Source organism: Mus musculus, chromosome 16 (assembly GCF_000001635.26).
Source record: "Mus musculus strain C57BL/6J chromosome 16, GRCm38.p6 C57BL/6J".
NCBI lineage: Eukaryota > Metazoa > Chordata > Mammalia > Rodentia > Muridae > Mus > Mus musculus.
In genome coordinates, this window is record NC_000082.6 from 21,390,748 (window position 1) to 21,407,892 (window position 17,145).

Here is a 17,145-nt window from a genome sequence, read left to right on the forward strand (position 1 = left end):
CCCTGCTCTCATCCAGAGCAGACCACCATTTCTGTTTTAGTAGACTCCAAATGGAACTGGTGAGAGCTCTTTACCCCACAGGGAAATCCTTGGACCAAATTGGGGGAAGGGGAAAAGGCCTTTTTTGTATCCTAAATCTTCACGCACTGGGCTGGATTTGCATATGTTAATATGGAAAACTGTAACTATGTAATGAGAAGCAGTGGGCCGTGTGGGTGAGTGGAATTCCTTGCAGTACTTTTTTTTCAGATGGCTTAATTTACTCTCTTTGTTGTATTTCGACAGATCCAGGTGTTTGGACGGAGCTGGTCTTGGTCCCCACTCCCCTCTCCTCAGATCTCTGAAACCGTGGCTCTCACCAGACTGAGCCTTGTCCAGGAGGTGACCAGGTTCCCCTCTCCCATCACGCGCCTACCTGAAACACCACCAGGAAGATGGCATGGGGGAGGCTACCCCAGACCAGAAAGCCCAGTCCCAGAGATCGGGAGGGGATGTGCCTGAGGGGGTGGGGAGGAGAGGGCAAAATTCCAGAGACAAGAATCCTCTATGGAGACAGCCCGCTGGGCTTTCAGCCTTCCATCTGGGTTCCACTAAAAACACATTTTGCGTGTTTCTGTTGTTCTTAAGTCTGGGTTTATTTCAAGAGGGGGAAATTATGAAGAAACATCTCTCCCCTCATTTTAACAGCAGCCTGTGCTTGGTAGGTTGTCATGTGGCTTGCCCCTCCTGGAGGTGAAAAAGAGGGGGTTGGCACGAATCCCAAGAGGTTCTAGGAGTGAGAGGTTCCAACGCTGCTTGCTGACAGAGTCCCAGGCCAGCGGATCTGACCCATGCTCTTTGCCTACCCACTGATGGCAACATAGATGGCCAGACAGGATCCTTGGTGGGCTGAGAACTAGGGAACGAAGACTGAGGTCAAGGAGAGACAGTGGAGCCGGCCCCACCTGGTGAACATCCACACAGAGAGAGCTGAGTAGCCGCCTTCCCACACCATTGCGAACCTTCTTTGAGCAGCATGTGTAAGTGTCAGGCCAAATGAGGCTGCATTTTGTCATGTAAAAAGCCAGGGGCTGGCAGAGGCCCCTCTTATGGATTCAAGCTCCAATCTAGGCTGAGAAGCCACAACATGACCTGGAGGCCTTGAACTTGAGTTAGTCTGTACCCCAGAGACAAGAAGAGGTCACAGGAGACTGGAAAAGTGGTCAGCAGAGGACTGCAGGATTAGTATTCGAAGCAACAATTACAAAATAGGTTGAGGAGCCTTGCTGCAGAGGGCAGCTTAGGATAAGATGGCTGCTAAAAGGAAAAGCAAGGGGGGTGTCGTAGTTTCTGGGTAAGGAATCTAAAAATAATTCCTTGCCTTTGGCTTGGTGGTATATGCAGTGACGTTAACAGAGTATCAGTATCAGAGCCTGAGAAGCCATTAGCCATCTAGTGCAAAGTCCACATCACTCTCCCAGACCCTTTTCCTGTGTTATGTGTACAGGATTTTGTCTGCATGTATGTTTGTACACCACATACATGCAGTGCCCGTGAAGGCCAGAAGAGGGCGCTGGATCCCCTGGAACCGGAGTTAACAGACAGCTTTGAGCCACTATATGGGTGCTAGCAATCAAAGCTGGGTTCTCTGGAAAAGCAGCCAACACTCTTAGCCGCTGAGTCAACTCTCAAAGCCCTCACTTTATAGTGAGGAAACTGAGGCTCAAAGAAAGGACACTGTTTGCCCAACACACAAAGCAAGTCAGCGGGTAGGCTAGTTCCACATCGGAGCTCCTTTTATTTGGTGCTGGTCCACTTTGTGACAGTGTGTGAACGGCCAGATCCGCATGAAGGGTATTCGAGAATTCCAGTAGATATGCCGCTCATAGACTCATATGTATGCACTACGTGTTCACTGGCCTTCAGATCCTGCCAGCAAAGACACTCAGTTCTCCCCAGTGGTTTGGTCCTCTCGACTGTTGGGCGGGCACACAGGCTGTATACAGGCAGAAAGCAGAGCTCAGTACATCATTGTAGATGGGCCTGTCTTTGTACAGAGTTAGTGCCAGACACAAAGAGAGAACTCAGACCCTAGGTTCTGGCCTTTATTAACCAGAGTAATTTTTGCAGAGCCCTCTCTGCCTCTGAGAAGAGGGGCTCTGCAATGACTCAAGTGGTCCTGCTTAGAAGAGCGTGACTGCCCCCTGGTGGCCACACATCTGATATCTCCAACAGTAGCTCCACCCCCTCCATCCAGTGCCTTGGTCCAGCCATTCATCAAGTAAGTATTGGGGCCCCCTGCTGTGTACCCGGGAGGTAGAGAGTGAAGAAGACCTTTTGCTAAGGGGGTGAACACCCTATGCTCTATAAAGGTCAGCAGGGCACTGTAGAATATTAATATGCAAAGCAACAAGTTGCTACAGTACAGGTTAGCCCAGGCTTAAAAAAAAAAAAGGTATAAGGTTGCATTCCAGCTTCTAGATAAGGTATCTAAAAATAACCCCTTGAATTGGGCATGGTGGAGTCTATCTTATAGTTCCAGCTACCCAGGAGGCTGAGGTGGGAGGAATCAATCAACCACAGAAATATAATAAGACCTCATTTTTAAAAATCCTTAATTGGTATGGGTTGGTGTGCTTTGTGCACAATCAACCAATAATCAACAGTCCTTTGTCTAAGATCTGTGTTTACAAAATACTGTATTTATACCTCCTGGTTTACCCTTCTTGTAGTCCCATATGGTGTCTATAATTGTCCATGCCTTAAAGAGCAATAGACTGGTCAGAAAACCCAAACGACGCCCTCCAGGTTGCAATTGGCAATAGGCTCCTGTCTAACCTGCAGATTCCAGTTGGTCCAGATGGCCTTCTGGGAGGCAGGCACACTAGGCTAGGGTTGTAGGTGGGAGTCAGTCACATCTGCCACAAAATAGTTGGTGAATTGGGGAACTGGACCATAATGCAGCTCTCTCTCATCTTCCAGGGAACAGGGTTCCGTTCTGAAGTTGTACTCGATGCCTGGCGATGCCTGGTGAGCCTGACACAGGCAGATGCCCATTGAGGATGACTGGCTTGGTAGCTATGACACCACAGCCTTGAGTGACAGGCACAGCACGGAGTGCTGAGTTTGTTCCTGGCCACCACCAGGTACGTGAGCAGATGGGAGGTTAGAGTGCAGGGATAGCACTGAAAGACCTGAGCAAAGGAAGAGTTCTGGGGTCTCATCCTCCATATTATCTCCACTGTCAAGCACAAGTTAAAAAGGAATGAAAATCCCAGTGCAGCCTGGCAGTGCATGCCTTTAGGGAGGCAGAGGCAAGTGGATCTCTGAGTTCAAGGCCAGCCCAGTCTGCAGAGTATACTAGGGCTATACAAAGAAACCCTGTCTGGGGAAAGAAGAAGGGGAGAGGGGAGAGAGAGGGAGAGGGAGGGAGGTAGGGAGGGAGAGAGGGGTGGTGACTGGTCAGTCTAGTGCAGTTATTTAGAAACAGGCAAATGAAAAGGGCTCATAGCAGAGTAACAGAGCCTAAATTTGGTAGCATCCTGGAAATCACCCACCATGCCAGGCTCACAGACACGTGGGCCCATTAGGTTTCTTTCTATCTTTCTATCCCAGAACTGGTTTCAATGGAGTCCTGCAGATTCTGTCTCCAGATCACCCCAGGAAAATCCCACTGTTGGGTGCTTAGAAATCCAGCTTTGTTTTCCAGACTGTTTCTCTCTCTCTCTCTCTCTCTCTCTCTCTCTCTCTCTCTCTCTCTCTCTCCCCCCCCCCCTTCCCATCCTCCTGTGGATGACAGGGTAGCCTCAGTGTGCTGGTCACTCATACAACCAGCGTCTCATAGTCAGTCCCCTGCAGGGTCTCTTGGAGTGAAGCTGGGCCCCACAGACACCTTTGAGGGTGGGGCTTGACTGCTAATGGATAGCTGTGTATGGTGGCTTGGTGGGAGGTCATTCAGTTTAGAGGGGGTGCTAAAACTTTACTGTCTTTTTTTTCCCACCCTTCCCAGGGTTTTAGACATAAATATTCTCTAGTAAATTGACAATAGAAATCCCAGGCAGGGGTATTCCAAGGACAGACTTCATGCAAGATGTCCTTTACAGCAAAGGCGTGAGCAAGAAGAAGCAAGGCAGCTAGAGTCACTGACCTGCACGGCGCACTGCTGATGGCCACTTGTCCATACGACCTATTTCATCTTCACTGCAGAGAGCTCTCTGTGAGGTGACAAAGTCAACCCAAGGTCACCACACCAGGAAGCAACAGTGCTCACACAAGAGCCTTCTAATGCCAGCACGGCTTGTCACAAGGGCATCTTTGGGCTTTGCTGACTCTGGACATGACGTGAAGTATCCCATGAAAGAGTGAAATATTCAGGAGGCCAAACATCCTGAAGAGAAGGAGCAGGCATTCTGATGTAGGCAGATTGTGGCCACAGTGGGGCCTGGTTTCTGCCCATCCTAGGACACGCTGGCTGCCTCATGATTCAGCTCTGCCCGTGATCTCTGCATCTGAGTTTTCAAGGACCCCGTAACTCCCCAGCATACCAATGGCTCTCCCTCATCTTTTCCTGTTAAGCAGATTTAAAGAATGAACCAAGACTCTCGGCCGCCATTAATTTCACAGCCTTACAACATTTTGCATCCTTTTTATTTTTCTCGAGTCGTTTTTAAAAGCCCTTCTGATTCCTTTAATTCCCCATTGGTAAAGCAATTTCACTCTCCTCTCTTTTAACCTCCTCTCTCCTAAATACCCCCTCCTCTGAAAAGCTTTAAATAATGCAGCAAATTCTTGTTTCATTCCTTTTCGGTTTCCAGATGGATTTGCTTCTCCGCAGAACATCCCTGGGAATCATTTCTGTCAGACGCTTCCCTGGGTGCCCCCTTGGTCCTCACACCGACCTACCCTCTTCCAGCCACCTCCCACCTCAAATCGAAATCTGCTATTTTAATTACTGCTTCCCTTGTCACGCTTGAGGGTTCCCCCTCTTGTCAGTCTTCTGCCTCCCTTAGAGGCAATTCTTTCTTCCAGCGCTGAGAATTCATTAAGATGCCCAGACTCCTGCACATCTGCCCCTCCACGCTGAATCATTCTAGTCTGTGTAGGATGCTCTTTCTGATGCTGACTAGCAGAGGACCAGGGGGTCTGTCCAAGGGCATATTAAGGCATTGCTGTTGAGTTGTGGGTCCCTGGGTCCAGCTGACCCCTGCAGCCCCAGGCAGAGCCTCTCAGAGACTGAACTGAGACCCTGCTTAACTGCCTCCCTGGCCAGCTTGATAGGACTGTCTTCGGTTTTATGCAATGTCTTTTTTGTTGCAGGCTGGGCCTGACCACAAACCATCTGGGTCACCAGCAGTTGTTCCCCAGGTGTCTGTTAGACCTGTGGGTCCAGTTTGCAGCTGGGAGTGAGTCTAGCAGGAGGCTAAGGGAAGTGACCCCATGACTAAAAAGTCAATGAGGTCACAACCCTCTGGCATGCTCCTAGCAGAAGGCTGAGCTACTCAGGACATAGAGGAGCGGCCTGAAAGTTGTTACCCATCCTGTTTGGGCTTTGTCTTATGGATGGGTATGTAGGTCAGTACCAGACAAGGTCGTTTGCTGTGAGAGGCTTAATCAAAATGTGGAATTCTTGAAAGTCTTTAGGAAAGATTGATCCGCTTACAGCTAACCGCCTCACCCGGGCAGGTCACATCATCCTTGTGATACAGGCTGTTCTGAGACAATTGCCTACAGGGACAATCCTGGCATTATCATACAGATAAGGAAACAAGGAGGGTGGGGGAGGGGAAGAGAGAGATATCATTCATTTGCTCACTCATTTCCTGCCTCATTCCAAAGAGATTTAAGGCAAGAGACACAGCTGGAAAATGGACAAAGAGAAAATGATTCTGAGATTCTAAATTTTAAGATAAGGTCTGGGATGGTCTCAAGTGGGAGTAAGGCAGTAGATAGGAGGCTGCCTGGAAACCTTGGAGACTCTCCCCTCAGAAGGAGGAGGCAAAAGACACCTAGGATGGAGATAGGAACATCTGGGGAAGAGAGGGACAGAATAGGGCTGCATGCTTCTCACGACCTTTCTGTCCAGCCTCGGTAGCTGCTCCAGGCATGGTGTGATGTTCTGAGAAGCCTGGAATGCCAACTAGAATGGCAGGCTCTGAAGCACAGAATTGGCTCAAAAATGCAGGTTTGCTGAGCTCTGCAGTGCTTCTGACCCCTTGTTGCTGTGTATCACTTTCACAGACGAAAAACCCATCTCTGTGTTTCTTATGCCTCCTTTAATAGGATGCAGGCAACAGCAACATGAAGGAACAGCCTAGAAAAGTCTGCCTGTCCATCATAACCCGCCCCCCACCCACTGAAAGCCCAGGTTGAAATCTACATTTTTGCCAGGGGTGATCAGTGCCTTCTTGATTGTATGTGAGCACAGGCCTTTTAGAAAAAGTTGCTCTTTTTTTTTTTTATTGCTCTGTAAAAAACCAGTTGAATTCCTATCACTGTTTGGTGGTGTCTCCCAAACCCTTGCCTCTAACCTGCTTACTGCTCCTGCTGGGCAGACATCTGTGTCCCCACTCCAAGAGAACTCTGTTTGGCTGGTGGTAGTAGCTCAGTGTGGTCACAAGCTCATGAAGTGGTAGTAATGTCAGCTGGAGTGGGAACCAGGGAGGCCAGGCGGGCAAAGCCGGTTCCTTTGAGGAGGAGAGCAAAGGTAAAGGTGAAGGTGGAGTCGGGGAGCTTGGCTGTGGGGTATCTGGGCTATATGGAGGGGGATGTGTGGGGTGAAGCAGGAAGGCGAAGCTGGAGGTAGAGAGATGGTGGTACCTGGCCAGAGGAGGCCTTGGTGTCTGGTGAAGAAGGTTGACCCGTGTCCATCCACACCAAGGAAGAATGGCGAAAAATCAGAGTTCAGGGGTCAGGTAAAGTGCTCTGGTGATGAGACCAATGTGAGAAGCAAACACTTGGACTGTGCATTTGCCCTAGGAATTAAAGGGATGGATAAATGAAAGGGAACGGCCTGGCTATAGGAGGAAGCCAGCTCAGGCCTGGGAAGGTTTGAAGGTTATAGCAGGGGAAAATTAAATGTCCCAGAAATAGGCAGCATTGGCTGTCACGCTATACTCCTTGTGGATTCCTGGCAAGGGACCAGTGGGCTAGGCTAGTACTGTTGACTAGCACAAGAGCAGCAGAGATGGTTTCCAGAAAGTCCCCAGCCCCCAGGAAATGGTAGGCAGAGGCAGGTAGGGGTTAATGTGTTCTGAAATAAACTGAAGATTAATCCTCCCGGTTCTTAATGCAGAGTGAAATGAGATAAATTATTCACATCATTCAGTGTAATAAGCAGGCTGGCGGTGCAGCACCGGGCCTCTTCAGCTGCATTTTACACATAGGTTCTCTTCTTATCCCTCTTGTCTAATCGTTTTTTCAGAACATCTGACTTGAATCGGTATTTCAGGGCTCCGTTCTTTATCTTCTGCAAAAATAAATTAGACCATACATTCACTTCACGACATTTTGACATTTCCTATATTCTTACCTTCACACAAACTCTAGAAAGGGGCTGGGAAATCAGGCTCAGCAGGAAGGTGGGGCCGTTTCCCATGCTCACGCCTTCCAGTCTTCAGGCAGGAGGCTTGGCCCTGCACAGGGGCTGCAGGAAGTCTGTTTGTTTGTGAGACACTCAAGATTAGTGGTGATCTGTGGGAATTAGGTCCACGCCTTAGAACTAGCCGGGGCTTCTCTCTTCCATGGACCAGGATGTCTGTGCAGAGGTGCCCACAACCCTCCAGGGCATCTGCAGAATGGATTACAATGAATGGGGCTTTTGTAGCCAAGAGCCCTCCCACTCTTGGGCAGCCTGTCAATGGCCCCAGTCCACGGCTGCTAGTTCCCCAGAACAATGGCTGGACTTCCGCTCTTTACCAGGCACTGACCCCCAGAAGGGAATGACTCTGAGTGTAGGTTCCTGAGAAGGGTCCATGGGCTCTGGACTAACGTCAGTGGTAAAGACGCTCAGAAAGTCAGACAGAGGAGGAATAAATTAAGGCAGAACTGAGGGGGAGAAACACAGAAGGAAGGGGTGGAGAGCTAGCCAGGAGATGAGCATAAAAGAATTAAGTAAGCCAGGGGGAAGGCAGGGTCTCTGGAGGAAGCGCTGAGGAGGGAGGTAAGCCGGGCAGGGGAGCAGCTGGGAGGGAATAAGGGTCTAGGACAGAAGCAGTCCATGCCTCTCCTTAAGCAAAAAGAGCCACAAAGATGGGACCAGGAAAAAGAAAGAGTGCCAGGGAGAGGGAGGGAGGCAGACCCCCATATCTCTCCCTCTCTCTCTCTCACACACACACACACACTCATGCACACACACGCATACTCATGCATACATGCACATACACACATGTACACACATGTATACACATACACACACAGGCACAAGCACATACACATACACAGACACAGGCACATGCATGCATGCACACACACGTGTACATACACATACACTTGTGCACACACTTCTTCCCACGTTGCTGTTTGTGAGACTTGCTAAACCCAAACTGGTTCCTTCTCTCCCCACTGCTGTTGCTCTAGGTATCCTCTGTCCTCCACTTCAGTTTTTCGGGGTAATTGAAAATATGAATCAGATGGGGACTATCGGGTCTGTGAAGTGCTAACAAAGTGTGGTGGACTCCTTGTCTTTCACAACGGGGTTCCAGTCCTCTGGGTAGCACATTGAGCATGCCCACTGAGGTCTGACAGTGGCCCTGGCTGGGTGTCACTCCTGTGGTTTGAGGCTGCCATATAGGAGCAGCTAGGCATAGCAGGAGGCTAGGATTTTTGTTGTTGTTTGGAACAGACTGGCATGAAATTTACACTGTAAAAACTTGTTTAGAAGCAAGTCTCTTATGGACATTCAAACGTGACCTTGGGAATTCCAGTGTTGTGTTTATTTTGGTTGGTTGGTTTTGGGTTTTCCAAGACAGGGTTTCTTTGTGTAATTGAGCACTGGCTATCCTGGACTTGCTTTGTAGACCAGGCTGTCCTGAAACTCAACAAAGATCTGCCTGTCTCTGCCTCCCAAGTACTCTGATTGTAGGCATGGGCCACCACACCTGGCCTGGGAATACCAGATTTTTAGAGGAGGGGGCAATGGTTCATCTATACTGTGTCCTATGGGGCAAGCACATTCCGGGTGGCTGAGGACAAAAAACATAGGGATTTTGCCCATCGACGCAAGGAGTGTCTGATGTGTAATGGCAATATGCTCCAAAGGAGGGTGAATGATTGAGGTGTCTTTCCAGAGGCTGGCAGGGGAGCAGGCAGAGCTAAGCAGACACTGAGTGCAGGCCTGAGAGGAAGCTGCTGAGAGCATCAGAAGGCTTAGCTGTCCGTGTTGCCACACGTGGACCCACCAGGCTCCTACTCCTTGGGCAATTTCATCAGCACTTCCTCCTTTTACTTAGCAGTAGCTGATGAGCTGAATGTGAGCACAGGCTCTGGAATGTTGCCTGTCCACCACCAGTATGGAAGGCAGGCCCCCTGCCTGGACTATCCTTGGCAAAGCAGTACTTTGCAGCCCTAGTACTCTGGAGGTGTGGAACAGTCCCAGCCGTGGAGGTAGGCGAGGGGCAGCTTCTAGGCCACCTTGCAGGCCAGGTCCTGCTGAAAGCTTTTTTAGATATTAGGTTTAATTGCTTGTGTGCGTGGTTGCATTTGCTCCATGATGCATGTGTGAAGGTCAGAAGGCAACTTGCAGGAGTTGGTCCTCTCCTTCCACCATGTGTGTCCAGGAGGGAGGGTAAGCAGGCTGTCCAGCTTAGCATCGGGTGCCTTCAGCCACTTAGCCAGTCTCACCAGCCCCGGATATTCACTTGGTTAAGTGGAATTGATGTTTACAGGCCAGCATTTAAAAGGCTGGCCCTCAGGTCCAGTTACCTGTGTGTGACACAGAGAAGGACATCTGGCATCTTGTTTTATGTTCAGCCACAGGTATCTGAACAGCTATGGAAGTGGCTCAAAGAGAAACCAGGTCATCTGTGAGGGGGCTTTGGTGACGGCGGAACAGCACATGCTCAGAGCACTGCTTAGCATTCCCTCGGCTGCAGACTCAGGGTTCTCCATCACTACTCCCGTCCCAGAGACACATTTGTGAGTGTTTGGGGGTGCAGGTAAAGGAAGCATTGCTCTCCACTGTCACCCCCCAGCAGCCTAAGAAACTCCCCAAACTCCCCAAGATTTAGACCAAACCAGGATTCATGGCTTCGGCACTGAAAAGAAGCTCAGGAGTAGCCAGTTCATGAAGCAAGAGATTGTTTATTAAAGATGTTCAATACAGGCTTAATCAGCACAAGTAGCGGGAGGAAAAGGGGCACTCAGAAGTAAGCCACACCCAAGTGTGGTCCAAGTGTGGCTACAGGCCCTTCCAGAGAGAGGCACAGTTTACTGTTTTTACAGTAGTCATGTGTAGGATTTTAGTGGCTCTTGAAATGACTAGTCTATTGGGGGCGGGGCGCTTAAGGGGCATCTCACAGGCTCAAATCAATAAGGTAAAATGGAGCCCACAGGGGGTGAGGAGGTGGGATATGTTTAAATGGTTTTGTCTGAAGAAATGAAATGGTACCTACAAAAGATCATAGACATCCCCTGGCCTTAAGCCTGGGGCGTTGCTATTTTGATAGAAAGTATCTGTACTTGAAAGGAATGCTACAGAGACAGCCTTCAATGGAAATGTTGCAACCTGCAGGAGTTCTTGCTTCTCAGCTGGGGAGACGCTGGGATATGGGCTCCCCTCCTTTCTCCCGGCCTCATAATTCCCGTGTCTTTTTGTCTGGCCTCAGGGTCTGTTATTCCCATTTCTCGGAGGAGCAAATTGAGGCTCAGAAGGCTCACAAATGGAACTCTGACTCACATAGCTAGGAAAGCTGGATGCCACTGGCCTCCTACTGTCCTTGTAAAATGGCAAAGGATAAAGGAATGTCCCCTGAGAGGAGGCAGAAAGAAGAGCGCAGAGTGTGGGACCCCACCGCAGGGCCTGGGAACAAGGAGTCCTCAGGGTTTCACAGGAGCAGAATGACAGCCAGACCGCAGAGAAGCTGAGCTTGGAGGGGTGGGCAGGGCCCAGACTCCACTGGCCTTAGAGCTTCATGCTCTTGACATGGACACAACTCAGAAATTTTAACGTAGAGTCTCAGACTCACGTTTCAGGTTAGTTTGGCCGTGGGAATGATAGGAAGAGTCAGGGGACGGAGTGATAGGGCAAAAGAGAGGGATTAGAGGGTACTCTACAGCACCCGAGAGAGGTAATACGTAAGAATCAGAAGGCCTTGGTGTTAAAATGTGGGCAGGGGGGAGTGGTTGGAGACAGGCCCCGGAGCTGCGTCGGAGCAGTGGGCTAGAGCCAGTGAGTCTGTTCCGAGATGAAGGTGAAGAACCCGGAAGTACATTTTTGGACTGAAGGATACCCGAGAGGCTCCGGTCCGCCGAGAGCAGAAGGCAAGTGGGTGTGCAGATCCAGACAGGCTGTTGGCCACAGTTCCATCTCCTCTCCCTGCTCTGCAGACAGTCCGTCACTGCGAGCACAATGGCAGGAAACATTAGCTGATGGAACTGGAGTTGGCAAGGTGGGGTGTGATTAATGCAGAAGACATGAAGTCGGTATCGAATGGCAGTAACCCCAGACTCTGGTAGGCTCGGCAGAAAGCGGTGATAATGGATGTCAGAAGCTCCACTCCACCGGGAGGTGGGAGATTTTACGTGATCTTAGGAGATGAAAAGTCAGGAAAGATACAGGTAACTCTTATTTTTTTAATGCCAACTTTTAACTTGACGCAACCAAACATCTCAGGGAGTTTCTCTGTTCACGGATTTGTGGAGCACATGCTGTGTGCTTGCAACCTTTATATGGCCTGGGAATAGAGCAGTGACCAAAAAAAATACTGCAGTGACCAAAAGAAGCATTGCTGTCCCTGAGGGGCACTTACTCCTGACGATGGGCTGAAAATGTGACAATCAAACAAAAGAAAGAAAACATCTCCTACTCTGGCATTCCCACTCGAGGCATAAAAAGGGAACCTCCGAGGGCCAAGGCTCCCTTTGTCCAGTGTGTGGTATTGCAAGTAGATTCTTCTCGCAATACCTTGCAAGGCCTTCACTTGCTCAGTCAAGAGTCCCTCTCGTGCAGTTTCCATGATGGCCCTTTTGTCCAATTGAGAAAGATAAGGGAGACAGGTGACATAGGGGAGGAGCGAAGCAATTCAAAACAGGGTGTCCAGAACAACATTTGAATAAAGCCAGGAAGGGCTAAGCTATATGGCAACCAGAGGGCAGACTCCCAGGCAAGACGCAGCCAGTGCCAAGGGTTGAGACAAGAGTATGCCCATTGCACTTGAGGGACAGCAAGGAAGCCGGAGTGGCTGGCACAGGAAGGGGCACAGACTGGGCCTCACAGACCATCACTAAGACAGGCTTACACTCTAAGTGAGACAGAGGCCTTTGAAGGATTTTGGTCAGGAGTGATGTGATTACATTTAATTTTTCATGAGCTCCTTCCTACTGGATTAAAAATGCAGTCTGGGAGGGAAGAGCAAAAGCAGAAGCAGAAGAACTGAGCGCCTGAGCAAGCCAGTGCGGCAGCAGCAGCAGCAGCAGCTCAGAGAGGGAGCTTGCACGCAGTGCAGGTGAGCTGCGGCCAGGTTTGGGATAGATAGCATGCTCAAGGTCAGCAGAAGTGATGAACAGGCTGGCTGCAGAGACAGGGGAGGGATGACTCTGTGGTTTCTGACCTGAGTCATAGAAGAGTGGAGATGCCATTTACTGAGAAAGGGAAGGCATGGGGAAAACAGGGCTGAGCATTCTGTCCCCACTTGTAATTTAAGCAATTACTTATGAATGCGCTGACAGCCCTGGGTCAGACACCGAGCACTGCAGCAACCTCAAGTTATGGAAGTCACAACTGGGACTGAACAACTTCCTCAAATCTTTCACCAATCTGACTTGAGCACCCACACTCCCCAAATTCCATTGTGTTGTTTCAGGGGATTCCTCCTTCATCAAGGAACCAGATGGGAACTAAACCATGATGCCCTGTCTTCAGTGTGGAGGTGGTGGTGGTGGTGGTGGTGGTGGTGGTGGTGGTGGGTGGTGGTTGTGGTGGTGGGTGGTGGTTGTGGTGGTGGTAGCTGGCTTGTACCGGACCAGAAGGCAGACTAGGAAAGGAGCGGGAAGAAAGAGCCTCGTGCTTAGATCTTCCTCTTAAGGTCACTACCAGATGATAAATCATCCCCCTTCTCATATTGAGGGAGAGACAGATACATACACTGACTCTCTGTCTCTGTCTCTGTCTCTGTCTCTGTCTCTGTCTCTCTCTCTCTCTCTCTCTCTCTCTCTCTCTCACACATACACACACACACACACACACACACACACACACACACACACACACACGCAAACACACTTACTTAAAGTTGACTGACTCATATAAAACTGTAGACTTCTGGCTTTCCCAGAAGCTAATCCTAAGTCTAGGATTGTATGTCACATAGTCACCTTTCTGGCCATGTGCTGGCTGAGACTCCTTCCCCTCACCAGCGTGGCCTGTGGCACTCATTTACTTAACCCACCAGGCTTTTCTGGGTCTTAAGAGTTTGCAACTCAGTTTCAAAGGGCTAAGCGTGCCTTCCAAGGACTTTAACTCTTATCCTGAAGGAGTCTAGGAACCTCCCATCCCATATGATGGGGTGAGAGCAAAAGGCAGCATGGGGGAAGGCAGGAAAGCCATAGGGAAAGCATTCAGTGGAGAGCAATTCCTCTGAGGAAGTCAGATGTAGGAAAGTCATTGAGGTGGGCACCGCACTTAACAGGTTTGAAATAAAGAGGAGTTAGCTCTTCTATTGCTATTTATTTATTGATCTTTCTGAGACAGGGTTTCTCTGTGAAGCCCTGGCTGTTCTAGAACTCACTCTGTAGATCAGGCTGGCTTCAAACACAGAGATCTGCCTACCTCTGCCTCCTGAGTGCTAGGGTTAAAGACATGAGCCACCACTGCCAGGCGACTTACCTCTTCTAATCTGTTCTGTCTGGTTTGCTGGTAGAGAAGAAAACAACCAAATGAGTCTTAGCCACAGCTTTGCCCTTTGCCCTTTGCCCGCTATGTATCTCTGGCAAGTTACTTAGAGCCTTGTTTTTCCCCCGGCTGTAAAATAGGAATCACAATAGCTAATTTAGGTATGAACAGTGAAGGGAGAAAAGTGTTCCAACATGTTTATCGGGGGAGAGCCCTAGGAGAGAGGAGAATTATTGGAACGAATAGTGTAGGGAAACCACTTTTGGTTCTGAAAACATCAGACAATGGAGCTGCCACACATTTTAAGGTGGCTATGGCTTCTGCTATCCCAGCACTTCTACCAATGCAGAAGGACTTAGATTGCCTGCTTTTCCAGCCCAACCTTCAAAGAGAGAAGGTGAGGGAGAGAAGGTAGAGGGAGGAAGAGGGTAGGAGGGAAAGACAGATGGAGCAAGGAGAAGGTGGTAGAGGTGCTGCTGAGTCTGGTAAGTACAGATGCCTTAGGGCAGTAGCCCAGCATGCACTGCGAGTGATGGCTGATGGCGGCTGGGTTTAGGTCAGCATGCAGGGAATGCTTTCCCTTCTTCCTGCACACAGCACCACACCAACCTAGAATGGAGGCTGCATGATCAGCCTGGTTACAGCCTCTCCCCTCTCCACCCCTCTCTCCCTCCCTTTCCTGCCCCACTGCCCCCCCCCCCTCCCTTCCCCTCAGCTATTCCCAGCCTGCAATTCATCACAGCTCTGTGTTCATGCCCTTTGTGACCACATCTTTCTCCAGCAATACCTTTGCATTTTGATGTTAAAACAATATTTTTGCCCACTACATGGCAGTGCTTGGAGCCTTTGCAGAGGCCGTTTATGTCTGCTGTTCCATTTGATCCTAACCAGGCCGCTGTCAGGTAGGCCGAGAAGGTATTATTAGCAGGAGTGATGGTCAAAATATTTAACAGCCCTTCTATTGTAGGCTCAACCAACTGGAATAGATACAGACCCTAGAGAGGCCCTAGAAGCCTCCTTCCCTCCATTAGTGCAGGAAGGGCTGGTGGGGGCAGGGCTGGTGGGGGGCAGGGCTGGTGGGGGCGGGGCTGGTGGGGAGGGAGCAGGGACACCAGGGCAGCTGAGGATGGGAGCTTTGGTGTCAGATGTAAGAATCAGGGGATGGTTGTTTATTGAGTGGTCTGGATGCACTTCTGTTTCTAAAGCACGCTCTTGACTGCACCAAGTAGACCAGTAATCAGTTCCGTTGGGCTGATGTAGAGACTGAGGTTAGGAGAGATTAAAAACCTGCCCAGAATGAGGGATGAAAAGAGGTCTGGAAGTCAGGATGGAGACTCCTTAAGCAGGGCAGGGGCTGTGTCCATGGCTCTGCCCCTGGGCACTGTGACCCCTCTGGGCACTGTGACCCCTCTTCACACTCTGTCACTACGTTTCTTATCTACTCACTATGTCCAAGCAAAGCTCCCTCCTCAGGATCTCCTGCTTTGGTTTCCTCATGTGTCTCCGCCCCTAGGCTTCTCACACTGTCTTCTGTTCCCTAACTGGGAATGGATTCCAGACACTCCGAAGCCTTTGACCTTCCCCAGATGTCTGGCCTGCTGCCTCTCTGTGCTGTGCCCCAAAGCAATCTCACCTCCTCCCAAACCCCCTTACTCACTCGTTCACTCGCTCACTCATTAAAGGTCTTACTGAAGAGCTACCATCCACAAGTTCCTAGACAGTCGAGGGCCTGATACAAAGTTCAGCTTTTGGAAGTCAGGCCTGTCCTTCTGCCACGTAGGTCCTGGGGCTGCACCCAGGTTGTCCGGCTTGATGGTAAGCACCTTTACCTCCTGAGAGAGCTTTCTATGGGCCTAATAGCTATCTCATTTGTGTGTGTGTGTGTGTGTGTGTGTGTGTGTGTGTGTGTGTGTGTCTGTGTGTTATAAAACATCCATCCATCCATCCATCCATCCATCCATCCATCCATGCATCCATCCATCCATCTTCTGGTATTTACCCCTGAGTGCATTATTGGCTTGTGTTATAGACATGTCTTGTCACGCTGCTGCTGCCTAAATTCTCCACCTGAGTATTCGTCATACACTTCATGCAGTGTTAGTCTTCACTTCCAATGGCAAGGTGTTCACCTCTGTAAGTGAAAGTTTTGGGGTCTGCCTTCGTACACACAGGAGGAGCTAGATGAAGACCTGAACATTAATGTCACCGATGCTACCTCACTTGCACCCTGCACTCTCAAGAGCTCGCCCATAACCCCTGCAAGTCTGTCTTCACCGAAATGTGTGTTCCGTCCGTCTCTCATTGCTCCTGCCCCTGTAGATTAAGCTCTACAGCTACAGCCATTACTTTAACCACACACACACTTTTTGTTTGTGTTTTAATCACCTACGCTTCCTTTCCTCTAAGACCTTTGAAATTTTCTAACTGTCCCCTGCACTTCCAGGATAAATTAATTGAGCACATCCTTGTCTCAGGGTCTGCTCCTGGGGAAGATCAAAACACAGGAAGCCTAAGTTTTGCATACCCACTTACATACCACAGCACACTCTTCCTACATCCTTGGAGCACTGCTTTAGTTAAGGCAATATTCAGAATTTGCATTATTATGACTTTGTTATGTTTGTATATGCTGAGCCCAGGGAGTGGCACTATTAGAAGATGTGGCCTTGGAGTGGTGTGTCACTGTGGGGGTGGGCTTTAAGACCCTCATCCTACCTGCCTGGAAGCCAGTATTCTGCTAGCAGCCTTCTGCACTTGATCTTAGCCAAAAGGCCGAGAAGTGATGCTAGCAGCCTTCTGATGAAGATGTAGCACTCTCAGCTCCTCTTGCACCATGCCTGCCTGGATGCTGCCATATTCCCGCCTTGATGATAATGGACCGAACCTCTGAACCTGTAAGCCAGTCCCCATTAAATGTTGTCTTTTATAAGAGTTGCCTTGGTCATGGTGTCTGTTCACAGCAGGAAAAACTCTAACTAAGACAGACTATGTTTCTATTCTTCTTAGTTAAAGAACGTGGTGAAGTATGATTACATTTCTATTTTATTTATTTTCCAAGACTGGGTGTTGTTCTGTTGTCCGGATTGGTCTCAAACTCCTGGAATTATTGAATTCTCTGCCTC

General features: G+C 49.6%; 2 long non-coding RNA genes across 4 annotated transcripts; one reads left to right on the forward strand and one right to left on the reverse strand.

The window, feature by feature from the left end:
• Positions 1 to 802: 802 nt before the first annotated feature.
• On the forward strand, positions 803 to 3,119 carry Gm36224. The gene is made up of 3 exons (XR_001782019.2): positions 803 to 1,019; positions 2,110 to 2,260; positions 2,962 to 3,119. It is a non-coding gene; the product is annotated as a predicted gene, 36224 (long non-coding RNA).
• Gm36150 lies at positions 1,755 to 7,769 on the reverse strand. Of its 3 annotated transcripts, none has more exons than XR_384725.2 (3): positions 7,508 to 7,769; positions 4,127 to 4,366; positions 1,755 to 1,975 (listed from the first exon to the last, which is right to left on the reverse strand). It is a non-coding gene; the product is annotated as a predicted gene, 36150 (long non-coding RNA). The 3 variants fall into 3 exon arrangements; XR_384724.1 differs by having other exon boundaries at positions 4,127 to 4,546; positions 7,508 to 7,754; XR_875950.2 differs by lacking the exon at positions 7,508 to 7,769 and having other exon boundaries at positions 4,127 to 5,042.
• Between the last annotated feature and the right edge of the window lie 9,376 nt (positions 7,770 to 17,145).